We start from the raw sequence: 19,234 nt of genomic DNA on the forward strand, positions 1-19,234 counted from the left end.
AAAGTTTGGAGAGGGGAAGCAAAAGACAGATGACCCACATACAAAACTGCTGAGGTCAGCTAATTAAATAAAAGTGTTAAGGAAAACACTAATCAAACCCTCAAAATATCCCAGGGTTCCAGTGCATATAAGAGAATCCCAGGGAGGAATCTGACTCTAGAATCCTCTGAAAGAACCGCCTGCCATTGAAGGGGGTGGGCATTAACCCTTTACATGCACAATAGGAGATGAGAGAACAGAAAATGAAGCTCATGTGTTCGGTCAATAATATGCAAGTCCTGAGAACATTATAGGTCTGGGGTGACAGAACCAATTCAATCAATGCCTTCAAACCAAGAATTCAGTTTGCCTGTTCCTACTTTCCCCAAACCATTCGGCAACTGGGAAAAATGTGTTTCCTCTGAGGATGAATGAAGGTTGTAGCAGCAAAGTCTTAAGAACAGGCTGGCAGGGGGAGGGTATAGCTCAGTGGTAGAGCACATGCTTAGCATGCACCAGATCCTGGATTCAATCCCCAGTATCTCCGTTTAAAAAAATAGATAAATAAATGAATGAATGGATAAACCTATATACCTCCCCCTCCAAACAAAACAAACAAACAAAAGAACTGGCTGACAGATTGAACCTGCCCAAAATACACAAGAAAACTTAAAAATTTATTGCCACTGCTACAAAATCCCACCATACGGAAACTAAAGTGAAGATATTGGCCTGAAACCTACTCACCTCCAAGATTATGGTGAGCAGCTGCCTCTAAGGTAAGAATGTGTTGTCAAGTTTAACAGCTACTGACTCAAAGGCTAACAGCACTGAACAACTGGGATTGAAGGAAATGTTACATTGGGATTATATGTAGATTTAAGCCACAGGGTTTTTTCACTTCCTTTCTGGGATAACCTGACTGACCTTTTAAGGTCGAGATTTCCTTACAATGAGTCCTGAAGACCTCTAAATTGTTAGGCTGCGGTGCGATTTTATGATAAAGAAAATCTAGTTCCTCCATCTGAGTGATTCATTGTGTGTGACAACTGAGATGTAACACCCCAGGGGGATCATCATGTAGTTGTCTACTAGGGGGAGAAGGATTTTGTCTCAGAGGTGAATGGAGGAGCAAGGGCTAGGGTACCCCTGACTACTTTCAAATATTTCCCACTTGTCCTCACAGCCATCCCATGAAGTTAAAAATACAATCCCCATCTATGGATGGGAAAGCTGAAGCCAGGTGGCCAGGCAACCCACCCAAAGCTGAAGCGCAGTAAGCTGCAGTCAATGACAAAGCCAGACCTGTCAAATTCCCAAACTGGCTAGAGAGCTGTAAGTGCAAACGTGGAAAAAGGACAAGATTTGGGCCCAGAACTTCCCATTTGTCACTGCAAGCACCATCAAGCAATACACTTCCCATCCCTGGCCAGAGTCTATTCAAGGATAAAACCAGAGGTACAGGGGACCCTCTTGGTTCTCAAAGGCGGGACCCCATGAGAGAGCTGCCTGGCAAACATATTCCCATCTTACAGATGGAGGGGCTCTCCCTGAAAGTCAGAATGTGGGGCTCAGCAAGCCCCAGGTCAGGAAAAGGGGCTGTGGCTCCTTTGCCCTGGTGAGGCATCACCAACCCAGCCATTCTGTATCTCTAGGGAGGTGCTAAGGCTGGTGGCAAAAACATTCATAGTCTGACATCAGAAAGGCTAGGGCCCAATGCCAGCTGTAGAAAAATCAGCAAAGTGATCCTGGCAAGTATTACCCTCTGTAAGGACTTCATCTTCCATCTGAAATGTGGGGAAAGGCTGTGGCTCCAAGGGACACAGAGCAGACAGTGATAGTTTCTCCCACGGAGATGCTCCACACAAGAGAAGCAGAGCAGTCATTCATGCTTTGGGGCTCTGCCTCCTCTATTCTAGTCACGATGCTACACTCACTGAACTCCAGTTTACTGAGCAGGTACACACACTAGGTGCTGTGCTATGTCACTTGCATTTATTATCTCACTCCCAACTCTTGTCATTCAATGTAGACATTACTATTCCCTTTTTAGAAATGGGAAACAGAAGGCAAGGTTCACTAAGGTCAAGTCGTAAGCAAGTGGCCGGGTGGAGCTCACTCACACCCAACCTAAGGCAAAGCCTGAGCTGGCCCACAACACCACTCTAGGGACCTGCTGCCTGGGAACAGGCCCACAGCCCCACCTGGCAAACAGCAGGAGGCACTGGATGTGGAACAACCTCCCAGGCACCAGGAGGAGCTGGTTGGCCACTATAATGCAGCAGGAGTTTTTTAAGTGTGCCCAAAGGCATTACCTCATTTAGGATTAATTATGTTTGAAGGTTCAAATCAAAAGACCTGGCCAGCAAGGCGGGTCAAGTAGTGTCACGTCTAGAGATGGAATTGCAGGAGGAATGGCAAAAAGGTTCTTCAACCACAAACAAATGAAGACCTTCTCCCCAGTCCCCCGTGCTGCCTCTGCCTCCACCCTCTCTGCCCTCAGTTGCAGCTGCACCTGTCTATCTTTGAGGCCAAGCAGCCTCAAAGTCTTATAGCCTCTATCCTTCCCCCAGAGTCCTGCCTCAACTTGCTGGGAGCCCCCTTTCAGGTACAACCCATCCCCTGCCAGCACATTCTACCTTAGATGCTGGCCTCTGTTCCTTGGACAGATATCAAGTCCTCAGTCCTTTTATGTAAGGAATCCACGAACTGGGAATCAGGAGAACAGGAAAGCAAGGCCTCTGACAAACTCACCTGTGAAACAAGTACCTTTGGGAAGATAAAGAGAGAGAAAGTGGGTGCAGCACACTGAAGCTGCAAGGACCCTTTCCCACATACCCTGGAGGGTTCCCAGATGATTCCCAGTCACTTCCTAGGGCTACTTGCAGGTATTTAATTAGAGTAAGTTCCTTTGTCTTCTAAAAGACTAACCTACATTTTCATCAGACAAAAAGAGGTCACAAATACAGCCTAAAAAGCGAGGGGAGGGGCAAGAAGCCCGTGGTCTGACATTCCTCTTGACTAAAATGTCCTGGATCATGTTTGCTGGAATCCACAAGTATGCAAGATCTGTCCCCAGCTGGTACTTTTGTTTCTAATAACACCATCTCACTATTTCCACCTCACTGCCACCACTTCAGGTCCCTTGTCTTTTTTTTTTTTTTTTAACTCAACTGTCTTAACATGTTACCTTCCTAATTCAAGGCAAAGATATAGCTTTGCATAGTTAGCACCTGAAACAAGTTTCATTACCTGAAAGAATAGCAATCTGAGGCCAGATTATCTAACTCACCTCCTAAAACAGTTCAGATAACTCAAGAGCATCCATTCTAACAAACAACGACACTTAGCAGGCAGCACAATTCTGTAAGCCTCCAACTATGACACTGCCAACTCGTTCTTCTGGTTCTGCCACACTTCCCGACCTGACACTTGTTACAAGCAAATCCCAACGATGCTCTATTACCCCCAGGACAACTGCTCATAAAGACCTCACCTACTCACCTATTTCATAATCTTCCTAGTTTTCTACAGCGAGCATAAATTAACTCAATTATCAGGGGGAAAAAAATAAGCCTAAGGAAAATAGCCTTGTCCGTTCCATTTGATGGCACAGAAACATCCCAACTCCAAACAGGCAGTTTTGTCCAGACAATCATTTGAGTTGCCCACGCTTTCAGAGATTAGCACACCAACAGTCCTTAAATGGATTCAGGGAAATTGACACATTCAAGACCTTGCAGGTCATTCTTGATTTTCTCCCGAGAATGAAACACCAGAAAAAAATGCCAACATTTCAGAAAGGCTTCGCTACTTCCCCACTCACGTCCTTCAGGTGCATCTTTCAGTCCTCTGCTATCTAAGGTCTATGAGGTCCTAGTTATGATCCCCAACACTTCCTCACGGCACCAGTCCCTGCTTTATCCTCTTCAATGGGGTCCCACTACTCTCAAGGTAAATTCCAGACCCCCTCAGCCCTGGGGGACTGACTGCCTGTTTGTCTCTCTCTGCTTCAAATACACTAATCTTCCTTCAGTCCCAAGCACTCTCTCTGCCGGAAACGCTCTCCCTTTTCTCTTTAACCTATTTAGTTCCTACACATCCTCTGATCCCAGTTGAAGGCCCCCCTCAAGTCTTGCTCACCAGGTCACAGTGTCCTCTCTCCTTGGCCTTTGTAAGTTTCCCCAAGTTTATGAGATTAGTTATGACTTCTCTCCCACTAATCTCACAGCAAACTCCACTGAGCACCGGAGGCACAGTACTCACACTTACATTTATTGAATAAATCAATCCAGAAATCACTACTTGCAACACCAGAAATTCACAAAATAAATGATGCAAAACAAGTGAGAATTACTGAAGAATTGAGAATTGGAGTCTTTAAAATGTTTTATTACAGAAATAAACAATGTTCCTTGACTTTTAAAAAATCAGAAAATAGAGATACCAAAAAGTTTAATCAAAACACAAAAACAAATAAACAAACAAAAACCCTACTGCTAACCCTAATCCAAAGATTTTGTTGTTGACATGTTGGTACAAATCCTTCCAGGATTTTTTCTACCAAGAGCAGCATTACTTCTTTCCTCACTATCAAAATATAAGATTGTAGGACATGCCGAATGATACTGCATTAATAGAGATGACTTGACATTAACAAAAAAATGATGTCATCTGAATGGAAATAACAATGCATCCAAATCATTAATACAGAAGCCATCCCATTCTCTACACCATATCCAAGATGAGAGGCAATCCTCTGTAAAAACAGCTTCAGAATTTTAGGGGACAAACAGAAGATGAAAGATGAAGAGTGGAGGGAGTATGTAAGAAGAGGGTCTAGTAAATCACTCTCAAAATCCCCAATCTAAACTGCTTCCTAGAAAAGGGCCAATTTTTCTGAGTTGTAGGCTATGGAAGCAAAGCAAAGGAGTGACTTTGTGGCTTGGTTCTTAAAAGTCAGCTGTTATAACTCTGCTCTCTGAGGACAAAACAGGGCTAGAAATGGTGTCACCAGGTCATTCCCCAACTCCAAGGAGAGGTGCACTGGAGCCTGGACAAGTAAATGTCCCTCTGTTTTAGGAGCCCTCAGGAAATACTCACACCTTGGGCTCGCAAACAGGAGCATTCTTGGGCTCTGTTGCCCCGCAGGGAAGACGCAAGCCCAGCTCTGCCTCTCCACTACTCAGCAATCTTGGGCAAGCAGCCTGGCCTTCAGAAGCCTCAGTTTCCTCATCTATAAAGTGGGGACTATACTTTCCCCTCCCACTGGATTGCTAGGGGCACTGAAATATGTCTATGCATTGAGCTTGACACATAGTAGGCACTAGAATCCAGACCAGTATGATCTACTAGCTTTCCACCACAGCTTGCTGTCAGATCTAACAAGCTACTGATCTTGATGTACTGATCTGGTGCCAGTAAACATTATTTCATACAATCTAACTTAAAAGAAAACTTGTAACCACTACCAGAAGAAAAAGAACATCAAAAGGACAATAGGTCCAAGACTGAAGCAACTACACACAAGGCTGATTGTCCCTTCGTTTCTCTGTGCTACCACAGCCAGAAGGTGTCACTGTGTGAAATGGACACACAGAACCAGAGACTTAACCAGTACTGTGTACTCCAAGAAAACTGAGAGAAGTAAAAGGGTGAGGAAGAGAGAAAATTAAAGGCTCAAGTGACTCACTCGGACTTTGATCTAAAGAATCCAAAGCTCTTACGATAAGAATGAACTACACACCTAAAGGTGTAGGGTCAAATACACAAAATTAAGCAGTCCTTGCAAAACTCCCAGGGTAGGGCAGAAACGTGCACCTAAGGTGTCATCGAATTCCTAAAGGAGGGGTCCTCATTCATTTCTGGGTCCCAGTGTATGCGCAAACACCAAGTGTCAGTCACACTCTAAGCTTGGGCCCTGCCCATAAGCCTTTCCTTGTTGAAGTGATCAATTCCGATTCTTGGCAATAATCCCTTTAAAAGGCCAGCTGCTGCTGTCTAGTCACTGATGCCGACCCGTTCCAGGTGGGAAAAAGGAAATCAATACAGCCACCGCCTAGATGGGGAGGCAAATTTAAAGTGTAAGGCCCTGTGAAAGGCTGGAACCCAGAGAGGGGGAAGGGTCCCAGGGCTCCAGGGGGTCAGGCAGGAAGGGAGCGAGCGGGGGGGAGGGCTGGCCCTGCAGGCGTGGGCGCGCGGGGACTCTTATTCTGACACGGGATCCGCAGCCGCCGTCGCCGTCGCCGCGGGGTTCAGCGCCGCGGCCCGGCCCGCCCGCGACCCCCGCCTCCCTCCCGGGACCCCCGCCCCGCGCGCCCACGTGCCGCCGCCCCCCCGCGCGTCCCGGCCTCTGAGAAGCGGCGCCTCGCGGCCCGGCCCCTCCCCCGGCCCCGAAGGAAACGCAGGAGGTAGAGCGGCGACGCCGCGACTTTCCGGGACCCCCGCCCGGCCCGGCCCCCACGTGCCCGGTCGGCGTCGGAGCGCGGAACTTTCCGGGGAAGCGCGAGGAAGGCGCTCCCTGAATACAAGGAGTAGAACTCGCTCGCTCTCACTTTTCCATGTTCACACAGGGGTCTCTCACAGCCCCCCGACCCTCCGACCCTGGGCCGCCCCCGCCGCTCCACTATCCACTGCCCGACCCCGACCCCGACCCCGGCCCCCGCCCCCCGCCAAGTTTGGTCCGGAACTTACCGGGCCGCGGGCCGGCCGGGCCCTAGAGCAGAGCGCGGGTTCAAGGGGCCGCGGGGCCGGGGTCGGGGTCGCCTGCGGGGCCGGGCGGCCGAGGGGCCGGGGGCGCCGGGCCGCGCGCGCTCGCTCCGCCTGTGGGGCCGCCCGGGCCCGCGGCGCTCGCTCCGCCGGTCCGCCCGCCCGCCCGCGCCGCCGGCCAGATAATGCGCCCCTCGGCCGCACACATGGAGCCCGGCGCCGGCGTCACCGCCCGGGACATGCGCACCAGGTCAGCGCGCCCGGCCCGCGGCCCCCAAAACACCGGGGAGCTCTTAAAGGCGACGCCGCCCGCCCGCGCCCGGCTGGGCGGGGCCAGGCGGTTGGAGGGCGGGGCCTGGCGATGTGGGCGGGGTCGTGTTGGCCGGCACCGCCCCGGAAGCACCGCCCCTCCTGATCGCGCCCCACTGGACGCCAGACCCCGTGCGTCGGTTTCCCACGCGGGCTCCGGCGGGCTCCTGCCGCAGGGCCAAGGGGTCGTCGCCAGCTCTCCCGCGGCAGAGCAGGGCGGGCCGCGCCCAGGGCTGACTCACGACGCGCTCACTACTGACCTCGCTCCAACTGAGCTGCGAGACCTCAAGCAACTTGGCTGCTTCTGAAAACCAAAATCAGAATGCCACCCCCTCGGGGTCGTCACACAGAAGTTCCATTCCAGGGGATCAGCTAAGCCATCACTTATCCAGCGCAGGGAAGAGAGTTCTACAAAGTAAGATCCAGACCCACTCACTGAAAAGACACTTGGGGGATGACTGCTCTCCCTCTCTAGTTACCTCCCAATCTGCCTCTGGGAGAAGGTGAAACCTCCCAAGAAAACAAATCTGTACCCTTCCCTCTCCAGTGACTTGGCGGAAACACAGTCTGACCTAAGAGAGGATGGGCTTTGGAGATGTTAAACTACATAAAACAAAACACAATTTTAATAGGGAAAATAAAATATCTAGTATCACAAGAAGGCTCTCAATATCAAGATTAGGTTCTGAAGAATCACCAAAAAGGTCCTTTCCACGTTCTTTTACAGTGTTAAAACAAATAATTCATAATGAGACACCTAGAATCCTAAATAGCGGCTTTTAATTTTTATAACACATCCTAATACATATTCATACAAATGAAACAAGTTTCATCAAACATACGTTTACCACTTGCAATGTAGTGATATTTTCTATTTCATTTTTAAAAAGAGAATGTAATTCTGACCCACAATTGGTCTTGACCCCAAACTTTAAAAACAATGTAGAGTAAGTTTTACAAATAAAATTTTCTGCTATGAGCCCCCACCCCAGAAAGAAGTTCCAAAAAATCCCATTTTAATTGTGTTGAGTTCCACACCTAATTGGCAACTTTTTGTCATTGATTCCACCCCCTACTACACCCCCAAAATCTTCCAACAGCTTAGTGCCAACATCTGGCATGCCTTCCCCAAGGCTAAAAGAGAAGCATTCCTCAAGGGAAAAATGATACAAAATACAAATTGTTGACCCCCAAACACCTTCCCTGACCCAGTTTTGTCAACAGTTTGCTTTGCTACAAAGAAATTCAAATGTACAAATTCAAAAACCAAACAAAAAAGTCTTATTCTCAAACAGGTGACCTAGTATAGGAATGTAGGAAGCTCCCTGATCCCATATGCAAAGATAGGTTAAAGCAAATATCCATGATTTTCATTCTAATTCAGCAGCTGTACATTTTGAGAACTGCTTTATGCTAGGACGATTAATCAGATGATGTATATTAAAGCAATACAAGCAAAATATTACCTCACTGCTCCTCACCTGGGTCTTGATTAATGCCAACTTAATTAACTACAAACAGAGCAAAGTGTGGTCAGGTGGGAGACCCAAGACTTGAGATTGACGTAGGGATTCCAGAGACTGAGCTTGCAAACCCTGTGCGAGTTCACCAAGATGACAACCATCCTGTTTTAAAGAGGGAGGCATCAGCTGTGACATATTAATGACACACCCTCGTGGACTGAGGTGTGCACTGGTGACAGGTGGGCTGCTCCAGAGGACAGTGCCAACATCAGCTGGAAAAGCAGGGGTGAGGGTGGGGTGAAATAGTTGGACTTTATTTTTGTGATAGGAAGAGAGGGCCAAGTGTGTAGATGGAAAAAACCATAGTGAATCCATACCTTTGGGGTCCCTGATGCTCAGGTAGGTGAAAGCTGAGGCTGCTTGGCTTAAAGACCTTGCTGCCTCAGTGCCTAGTACCAGACTAAACAGCAAATAGTTCAGCTGGGTGATTATGAAATATGATGCAATCATCTTCAGATGCCATTCTAAAACTGAAAAAACTCTAATTAAGAGACAACTAGGACAAGAACCATGTTTCTCTTGAAGTTTTCCCTCTGCCTTAAGAACAAGGCAGTCAATTAATACTTATGGATACCAGTTAATATAATCCTTTAAAAACACTTCTGTTACTAAGTTAAACAAAACTTCCTGCCAAATTCACTTCATATCCTTTAGACCAAATCCTTGTTAGCAATAGGCAAACCTCCTTCCACCCTAACCACGGCAGAAATACACTAATTATCTTTCTAATATTATCTATTAGATAAACTTTTAAACATCATCTGAGCTAATTCTTCTACAACAGAGGGATTGAAGAAAACAAATTTGGGCCAAATTCAATGTTCATGTCCTCTTTTATAAAGCAGAAATTGGTCCACAGTAGTGTGAAACTGACTGAAAAACAGTAGCATCACCTATTGCATGTTTAAGGTACTGTACTTTTTGGTTTTAATCAGAAATTTTCTTTAAGGTTTCTTTCTGGTGGACAAAATTTAAGATGTCTTATGTGAAAACACTGATCGAGAAGAACTGTCTAAAAGACCACTCATCCCAAGGGTTTTGAGGCTGGGGAGCCTGCAGGTACCAGCCCCAGAAGTTCACAAGCTGGTGGCACAGAAAGACTTAGAATGATTTCAATGTAGGAGATGCATTCATAGGAAAGATAGGAATGACAGAGGAAGGGGCTGCTCCCCTGCCTGAGGAGGAGTCTGGGAAATCTCTATGGATGTGACGTTTGAGCCATCTCTTAATGGATGAACATCCCAGGCATCCAGAACAGCAGAGACAAGGACCAGAACTGGCTACTCCCGGAGTGTGAGGGCTTTAGGGCAGAAAAGGCTGAAAAGGGATGGATTCATTATCCTTTAAACTTTCTAGATGGCTTTCTCTCTCAGAACACAGAATGATCTGTCAACCACTTATTAAATTTACAAGATAAGCAGACCTAGTTATGTAGACTTTAACCAATTTTTAGATTTCTAATATCAAACAATGATATTAGGCTCCCATTTGTTTTCTGATACTCTCCAAGGAATAAACAGGTTGTTCACTCAAAAGTGTACCATGTTAAAATTTTTTTTAAAAAGGGATCCTTATGAAGAAAAGCACTGACTGCTTTCCATGCTTCACATTTTTAGTACTCTGAAGTCTAAAACTGTTTTCATTGAGTTTAGGGACAATGTAATCACAATCTCTAAAAGAGGATTATTTTACAGTTTCTTATTTCACCCCAAATTCACACTCAGATGTTGAGATTACAATGCAATTGGATGGGAAAGAAAAAGATTCATTTCTATATGAATTTTATTTCCTTAGAACTTTGATATTTTTGGTACTTTTTTTAGGATCAGGATATAGTTAAAGGGGCTATGCCTTATGAAAAATACAATACTCCCAACACTACGGCTGCTGCAACAAATGTCAATTTTTTTAATCACAACATTTTTACACTAGATCAGGAGTTTTGGGGGGACAGGTCAGCACCAGTTTGCCCCATCCCTGTCGTGTATGCAGAAAAGTTCTCTGAAACATAGCTCTCTAGAGATGAGCCACTTTGTCAACATGTGTTTGTTTTAAGTATCTTTTCTAACCACGATTCTAAACACTTAGTGTCAATGCAACATGGAGTTCAGGCTCCATCTGCAGTTAGTCTCTGTGTAGCCATGATAACACACTATTACAGGGTTCTGAGCACAGATGCTTCCCTAAAGGGTTAAATACAGACTGCTCAGAAGTATCATTGTGAACCGGAAGTGTATCTCCCATTCTGTCTTCATCTGCATGTGTCACCAGTTGGCAAGGAATATCTCTTTTGTGTCTATACATGGCTTACAAAAAAAAAAAAAATGCACACCTAATTTAGATCAATTTTAAGTCTTTGAAAAGTTAGCAAGTGAACCATGTTTTCTATGAATTAAAGAATTAAAATGAAAAAAAAAAATCAGAAAACCACCAGAAAAAAAATGCTACATGACAGTCAAGTCTAAAGATCAACCTATTCAAACCTGCTTAGCAAAGAGTGTTAGTCACATCATCGGTCTGCTAATAAACATCCTTGGTTTAGACATGAAGGAAAATATGTTTTAAAAACCTGGTATCCAATTCATACCACCCTCCCCAGTTATTAAATGGCAGATCTTCCAAATGATATAGGAAGGAGGAAAACATTTCTCCCCGAAGTCTTCCTAATAGGAAGAGTACTCCCTCCTCTACTGGTGCCCAGTATTTCACTATAGAAAATACAGGAGGCGGGTCTTTCTAGTTTTCTCCTTTACCGCTTGATAACAGGCCTACAATTTTACCAACTCCTGGTTTGGGAGCAGTAAGATCTTTATTTCAAATCTAGGTCAAAAGTCAATCTTCAATAGAGATACTTTAAGAGGTTAAATAAGAATTTGAAAGATTTATAAATATAAATACAAATATAAAGCCTAAACCTTGAAAATGTCATGCAAGTTTAAAAAAAATCATTCTGCTGTGTTAAGAATTTCAGACCAGCTTAAACGACAATTCTCAAAGGAAAAATATTCAGCAGCCCCCTTATCTGTTCTCTGGAAGTTCCTTAGGAGATTAAACTCCATGTTGACCTCATACAGAGTCTACATGGTCTGATTTCACTGGTCATCATTGGTTTCTGATTGAAAATGCTTATTCAGAGCTTAATTTAGATATTATTTTAATTTACTTGGGGGGACATTATTTTAATTTGAATTCAATTTTGAATCCTACTATGGCGTATTTTATAAGACTCTCTACTTCTAAAGGTAACTTTGGGCTTTTCTTGCCAAAGGTGCTCAGTTCAAACTCTGACTTTTACATGAGAAAAACTCCTCAGATCAAGGGAACTCACCAGGCTGTTTTTCTCCTCTAGGTCCCTGACCGTGCCCATGCTGTTCCTCTTCTGGGAGTGCCTAGCCACCTAACAAGTAGCTCTCCCCACCGCCCTTTCCTTTGCAGGTTCTCCAAATAGTCCCTCCTTCCCCAATCCAACTGCAGCATTTTGCTGCACTTACCAGTTCATGAACCTGTCTTTTCCTGGTAGCATATGAGTTTCTGTGTCCAGCCAAGTGCCTGACCCTTGGCAAGGTAAATGAGTATTTGCCAGCAGTGGCAGTATAAGGCTACAACGAACTAAGGGAACATACTGAGAAAAATCAGCCAATCCAAGAACCTCTAGATCGTCCCTCAGTCATAAATAGCAGCCTGTGGCCCCAGTGCAGACCAATCTGCTCTTGGGCAGTATTAACTGCCATAGATAGCTATCCAAACTTGGGTGCCAACCTCAAGAGGGACAGTCAGCCTTGTTATGATTCTGTAACAACTACCTTTACTAGGCACCTACAGCAATCCAGCCATTTGCCTGGTGTTTACCATCACCATCTCACAAATGAGGAAACTGAGGCTCAAAGAGGTTAGGCCACTTGCAGTTAGGCCACCTTCCTGAGGTCACTAAGCAAGCAAGTGGCGGAATCTGGCTCTCTGGCTCTTAAGTTTCTACTGCACACAGGGCCTCCCATGGTACTTTTACAAAGCAACAAAGACAACAGCAAACAGTCTTTAAGAGCACACTCCTGCAGAAGGACTTATCTACTGTCTGCTTCCTTAAATTCTATACACATCTTCAGAACAGCCCTCTGCAGGCATGCTCCTGCAGGGAACATTGTGATAATACAATAGGAAACCATCCCATTAACCACCCTGCCAGATAGTCCTGAATTTGTGGGTACATTAGCTGAACCCCCAGAACTGCTAAGTGCAGGTCCACTGGTGGCTCCCAGCTCTGACGAAGCAGCTTACTGAGCAAAAAGTGAAAACCTGAATGAGCTGGAGCCCAACAACCCAGCCTGGAGGGCGGGGAACAGGAAGTGAAGAGAGAGCAAGCATCTACTTCCCAAAGGCAGCAGAGCCCAGAGGTGGGAGCCTGGTCACGTGTACACTGCATTACTTGTCCACGCCCACTTCCGGCCTGGGCCTTCCTCTTCACCTCAGGAGTCAGTACTTGGGTAGAAGGAAAGAAAAAGAAGAGACTGCCAGAAACTCTCCTTATAATATGCTCCCTCTCTCCTGGAGCCTGGGTCCTGAATGAGTATCCACCCTTGCTCTCTGGCTCCACCCTTCACAAGTGCACTTACTCACTTACTTAAGAGAAGCACCAGTCACACAATTAACCTATGTGGACTAACATCAAATCCGGCCAAAACATAGGAAAGTCAATATAGCAGGTCCCCAGTCCCAGTACCAGAGGGAACACTTAAGCAGAGGAAACTCTGTGCAACTCTTTTTTTTTTTTTTTTTTAAGATTTCAAATAAGGTGGGAAGGGCTTTTAGAGCTGTTTATCTCTTTGCATAATACACACTGCCATGAAGAAATGCCACAGGATTCCAAAAACACACTGCCACCAACTTCAAGAAAAAGCAAAGCTGAAAATGCTCCTGGCAATAACCATTCCAGACTCTCTCTTATTTCTCCAAGACCACAGTCAGTCATCCTGGATCAACTGGTGCCAACAGCCAACAATCAACCAGGAAAACACCATAATTTTTGCTTCCTTTCAGAGGGAGGAAACAGAAGAAAGGAACTCTAGTGAAGAAATTAGAAGAGTAATAGGTTTCACTTCCAAACCTCCAAGAAACTCCACCCCAAGTTCCAAACATCCAGGGATATTCCCAAAGAAGTTCTGAGATATTCTTTCATTCATTTGTTTACTTACTTGGGATGTAAGCTCCCTGAGGGCTGACTGCCACTGTCCAGCTCTCTGCTAGGCCCCCAGCTGAGCATGTTGTGCCTGGTGCATCACTGGCACGCAGACATTTATTGCTGAATTATTTGCTGGCACAGGAAGTTACATGAGCCAGAAGATTTAACATTTTCTATTTTTCAATCCAATTTAAGTTGCATTAAAAAAAAAAACTATCTTATGGCTACACAGAAAAATCTGTGGTAAGTAAAGCCCTTACTTGAGTGTTCAAATGTCCCTTACAGGCCAGTTTGGAGGGATAAATTCATATTCAAAAGATGCATCAGTATAAATAAAGACAGCCGGGCTGCAGAGAGGATAAAGCCAAACTTAATACTAGGAACTGAAAATAACAACATCCATTTATTTGGATGGAACAACTCCACAGAGTAGTTATTTCCCAATTCCAAAAGAGGTCAACTTCTTTCTTATCATCAAAATCCCACAGGGATTTAATGCCCCAAGTGCTGTCTCCAACAGGAAGGAAACCCTGACTTCCCTAGCTATTTCAGTTATATAAATCAACAGTTTATCGTCCCAAGTTAGAAGTTGAGCAGTAGTGTTGGGACCCACAGGCCTTTTAGAGCTGCCCACCAACGGATAACCACGTTACATTACATCTAATAAATGTACCTAGATCAATATCATTTCTAACTATCCAAGGGTTTTTATTGCTGTAAGGATCTTTCAATTCAAAAAAAAAAAGTTTAAAAAACTTCCTGTTAGATAAAAGAGACTCGGTGGTGGCGCCACCATCCACCAGAGTGAAGTCTGTGGTGCACAAGAGATACAGCATAATTTCAAAAGGGATAATAATCCCTTTAAAGTTGTTTACCTTATGATTTATATTTTAAAAATAATAAACTTTGCTCCTTTCCTATACAATGGAATAAATGTCTTTAAAAGAATTAAGATTATACAATGGAATAAATGCCTTTAAACGAATTAACATTTATTTCAGATTGGCAGATACTTCTTGGGCTCAATAGTAAACTCAGTGTGTGTGTGTGTGTGTGAGAGAGAGAGAGAGAGAGAGAGAGAGCGAGAGAGCGAGAGCGAGAGGAATATTTTAAGGGGTGGGGGAAAGATCTTTTCTTCAAACTTGGGAGTGGTGCAGTGAAAGCCTTAACAGATTTTTCACCCACTATTTCCCCCTACCTCCAAAGTGTTAGCTATCAGGGGCAAGTGACATCTGTCCCCACATGAGTAAGTGAAAAGGGCTGGGCCCAACTCACCAGCCATGATGGGCTTTCACTAATTGCTAAGAAAGAACCCTCTTAAAAAAAAAGCAAAAAAAAGTGTCCTGCCCTCCCCAGCCCCCACCCCCAGAGGTTAAGTTAGCATCTTCACAGCTCTCTGGATCCTTGAGACCTCAAGGTGAATTCTGATTTCCTCATGGTCACTAAGCCACAAACTCAATGTACTATTATTGTGTGGCAAAAAATGACTTTGTCCATCACTTTCCCAGTCTTTTATCCCCAAATCCGATCTGCTACCCTAAAAGAATGGTTCTTCTTTCAAGGTTCTAATGTGTAAGAAGAGATCACTCACCAGGTCATTGCTGCATATCACTCACTCAAGCAGTCCCAAAATATGGATATTTAGGTTTATGGTTCACTTTCTTTTTTCTTCCCACAATTCAAGTTCACTGTTATCTTCTATTTTGCCTGTGATCTAATTATAGCAATACATCTCCTTGGCCTTAACTCAGACATTACCCCATTTTACAGAGGGAGGAAGCAAGGCCAAAGCAAACACAAACCCTTGCCACATAGCAAATCCATCTCACGTCTGCCATTCTGAACACAGAAAAATGTTACTAGACCCAGGTGGGCAGTGGGTTTTTCAAGAGACATATCAAGTTTCTTTCTCTTTGCTCTTAGGGCATATCTAGCTTGGCAAAATGTCAAGTGCTTCCTGCTCTGGGAGTCCAGGCCAGAACCCTAATCTTCTGAGCACAACAATCAACCTTTACTGCACACCAACCATGTGCTAGGCACTGTGCTGGCTGCCTCCTGTTCATTATCTCAGATTCATTCATTCACACGTCTACGAAGCACTTCCCATCTGCAGGCGCCTTCACACACATTCATGGAAATGTGACCCCCTCAAGTATTTAGTAACATGACAATCTTGTGCTGTAACTTATCCAAGGCCACATGGCTAGGAAGAACAGACCCAGAAACTGAATCAGGTCCTTCTGACTTCAAAGATCCCCCTTCCCTAACAGCCCACCATGCTAGTCCTAATGGTTTCATTTCAAATCATAAATATGTGCCAGCACTTCTCTACCCTGTCACAAGGCACCTTAAGCCCTGAGCTCCCCCACCATCTTTCCCCTTCCCCTCAGGGCAGTGCCTACAGCTGACCAGGAAGAGGCGGTAGAAGAGCAACCAGGTCTGAAGCAGCTTCCTGCCTGGACTTGACTACCCCAGGAGCAGAGGGCCCAGGAAACTCTCCAAGCACTTCTCCACAGAAGAAAATAGCTCGAGTTGAAACTTGTGTCCACATGGTCCACCGACAGATTTAGAACTCAAATTATAGCCTCGGCAGGAGTCTTCATAAAGGACTCAAATTAAGCAAGACCCAGATGGAAATGAACAGGAGAGAGACAGCCTTAAGTCAAACTGTAAAGTGACCTGCAGTTCTAGCAGAGTCAGAGGGAGGAACTTGTTGAAACGCTAAACTAAACAGAAGTTTAGCCTCTATTTCAGAACTCCACTTCAGGAACATTCTCCCCACGTTTTTAGCCTGAGACTTGTATGTGGACACGAAGTGGTTACAAGTTACTCAGGTTTCAAACTGAGTTCATTCCTGTCCTTTGGACCATCTCTCAATGCCAGCATTCATCTACTTGGGCTCCAGAGAGCTCTGCGTTTGGCAAAACAGATAAAATTAGCTACTGGAGTGAACTTGGAATCCAGGGTGGGCCATTAAAAAAAAGTACACATGAGATTTGTAAAGGCCACGTAAAAACTTCCTTTGGGCCAGGCTGAAGTCATCTAAAAGGTAGAGAAATGAATTCAAATCCCCTGATCCTTGCCTCCCTTCCACCCTTCCTGGATCTAACGTGACCCGTTTCCTGCTTCTTGCCCTGCCTTCCAAACCAGAGTGGCCCACAAACTGAGGATTCTCTAGAGATCAAGGGGTAAATCAGAGGGCCTAGGGAGAGAAAACACAGCAGGAAAGCCTAAAGAAGTGTTTTTCTTCTCCTTTTTTTGGAGGAGTGGGAGTGTGGTGGGGGAAGTGAGTTACACTAGGCAGAGGGAGAACCGAGGGATGGGACAGGAAGTGGGTCGGTCCCACAACTTGAAAGTGTGATAATGGGGGGACAATGCCCCAGCCCTGTCCCTCCCACCTCTACACTCGCCTGACAACACTGCAGTGGCTTCATGGCTCAAAATGGAGTAACCAAGACCGTCATCTGGCAATAGCTCCTGCTCCCCTAAACCTAGCAGGTCTTAAAGAGTAAGAGAAAACAGCGTTTTTCGCCTGACTCCCAATTTTCCTTCCAGCCACACAATCCTCCAGGTCCCTGAAAGCTGAGGTAAAAGTTCAGAGAATATCCCTAATCTGGCATTCCAAGAAGACTGGGGTTGGGGGGCAGGGGGGCTTGAATATTTCTGATCCCTCCTTCCAGAATGGAGAGAAGTGGGTACCACCAACAGAAGTAGGGGAACCTTGAAGTTGGGGCTCCAAGGAGAACAGAGGGAAGAGTTTCTCCCTTAGAGACTCAGAAGGGGAACCTCAGGAAAGGGGGTATGTCCTCAGACAAGTGGAAGAGGAACCCCCGGGAATGCAGGGGGTCCCTTCAAAGAAATGAAGAAATCTACCGTGTCTTCCATCAGAGACGAGGTATCTTGGAACAGTGGAGGCACATTTCAGAGATGTGAGGAACCTAACAGGGAGTGGGACATCTCATATTAGGGAGAGAACCTCTGGAGATGCCTCTAAACATTGTGGCATCACAGATTAGCAGGGGACCCCCAAAACAAAAAAACTTTGGAAAGGTGGGAATGTTTCCTCAGACAAATAAGGATCCAATTAGACGTATGGGCATTTCAGAGTAGTGGGGGTGGGGGGCGCCTCAGGAAAATGGCGGTACTCATCAAAAAGTGGGGCTGGAGGAGAGAGTAATAGCTTGAGGGTAGAACGCGTCCTTAGCGTGCACAAGGTACTGGGTTCAATCCCCAGTATCTCCACTGAAAAAAAAAATTAGGGGACCCCATCAAAAATGGGGACAGCTCAGAAAAGTGGGGAACATTTCCAAGAAGGATTCTGACAGAAGAGCACCTCAGATTAGTTGGGGGATACTTGGGGAAAGAAAGAGATCACCCAAAGAAGTGGAGACAGAAAAGCAGTGAGAGCATCGCAGAAAGGCTGGGGGGGGGGGGGACCTCTGAAAAGTGGGGGGGGACACCTTAAAAATGCAAGGGCGAAAAAGGAACACAGAACAGTGGGACAACAGCTCAGAGAAGCAAAGATCTCCTCAGAGAGGTGGGGGTCCCCCACAGAAGTGAGGGGGAGGGTCCCCTGGAAGCAGAGATGTCTCCTGAGAGAAGCGGGGGTCCCTCAGGGAAGCAGGGTATCCCCAGGGAGACGGGGTTCCCAGAAAGGCAGGGAGTCCCTCAGAGAACGCAACCCTTAGGAGAAGCAGGGGTCCCCTTAGAGAAGTTAGGAGGGGTAGTCTCAGAGAGGCGGGGCTCTCGGGGAAGTGGTCCCTCAAAGAGATGGGGGGGTCGCTCTGGGAAGGGAAGCTCCTCTCAAAGAGGTGAGGTCCCTCAGAGAAGCGGGTTCCCTCAGACAAGAGGGTCCACGCACTGGAGACGGCCCCCTGGAAGAAGCGGAAGCCCCTGAGAAGCCCAGGGCACCGGAAGCCGGGGACCCGCCACCGGCGGCGCCGGCCCCTCACTCACCGAAGTTGCTCAGTGCTTCTGCGGGTGGCTGCCGGGCCCCGGCCGGCCTCGGGTGGCGGGGTCTGGTCCGGTCCGCTCGGGTCCCGCGGCGGCAGCTCCCTCAGGTGGCGCCCGCGGCGGCGGCGGCGGCAGCGGCGACAGGACCACAGACGGTCGACGGACGGACTGCGCGGGCGACGCGGACCGCGTTCGGGCGGCGGGGGTGCGCGTGCGCGCGCCGGGGCGCTGACCCCGGGCGGGAGGAGCCGCTGCGCAGCGCTCGGAGCAGCCGCTCGGTCTCGCCGCACCGTCTCACACTGAAATTGCCCGCTTCGCAGCCCGGCTTCCCCGGTTGCTAGGCAGATTTCGTCTCGCACACTTCCGGGTTGAGACGCGTCTCACCGAGTGGCGGCGCCGCAGGCCAATGAGGTCCGGCCGGGGTTCCCGGGATCCGCGCCCCGGTGAGGGCATGGCCAGGCTCATGACGGACATCACCCAGCGGCCAATGAGCGCACGTGCCGGCTAGCCCTCGGGATCGCGCCGGGGGCCTGGGCGGACCCAAGGAGGCGGGATGAGGTGACTGACGGGCGGAAGGCCAATGGAA

General features: G+C 46.9%; 1 protein-coding gene across 8 annotated transcripts in view; it reads right to left on the reverse strand.

Annotated features, from left to right (window-relative positions):
- Positions 1–18,985, reverse strand: part of GATAD2A (GATA zinc finger domain containing 2A) — a 92,523-nt gene extending 73,538 nt beyond the window's left edge. For 2 of the 8 annotated variants that reach the window (XM_032465173.1, XM_032465166.1), the window contains exon 1: positions 18,652–18,984. The gene's annotated coding sequence lies outside the window, so the exon portion shown is untranslated. Of the gene's footprint in view, positions 1–6,672; positions 6,977–18,651 lie in introns of those variants that run through there. The other 6 variants (XM_032465167.1, XM_032465169.1, XM_032465170.1 and 3 more) reach the window with 6 other exon arrangements.
- Positions 18,986–19,234: the final 249 nt, after the last annotated feature.

Source organism: Camelus ferus, chromosome 22 (assembly GCF_009834535.1).
Source record: "Camelus ferus isolate YT-003-E chromosome 22, BCGSAC_Cfer_1.0, whole genome shotgun sequence".
NCBI classification, from domain to species: Eukaryota; Metazoa; Chordata; class Mammalia; order Artiodactyla; family Camelidae; genus Camelus; species Camelus ferus.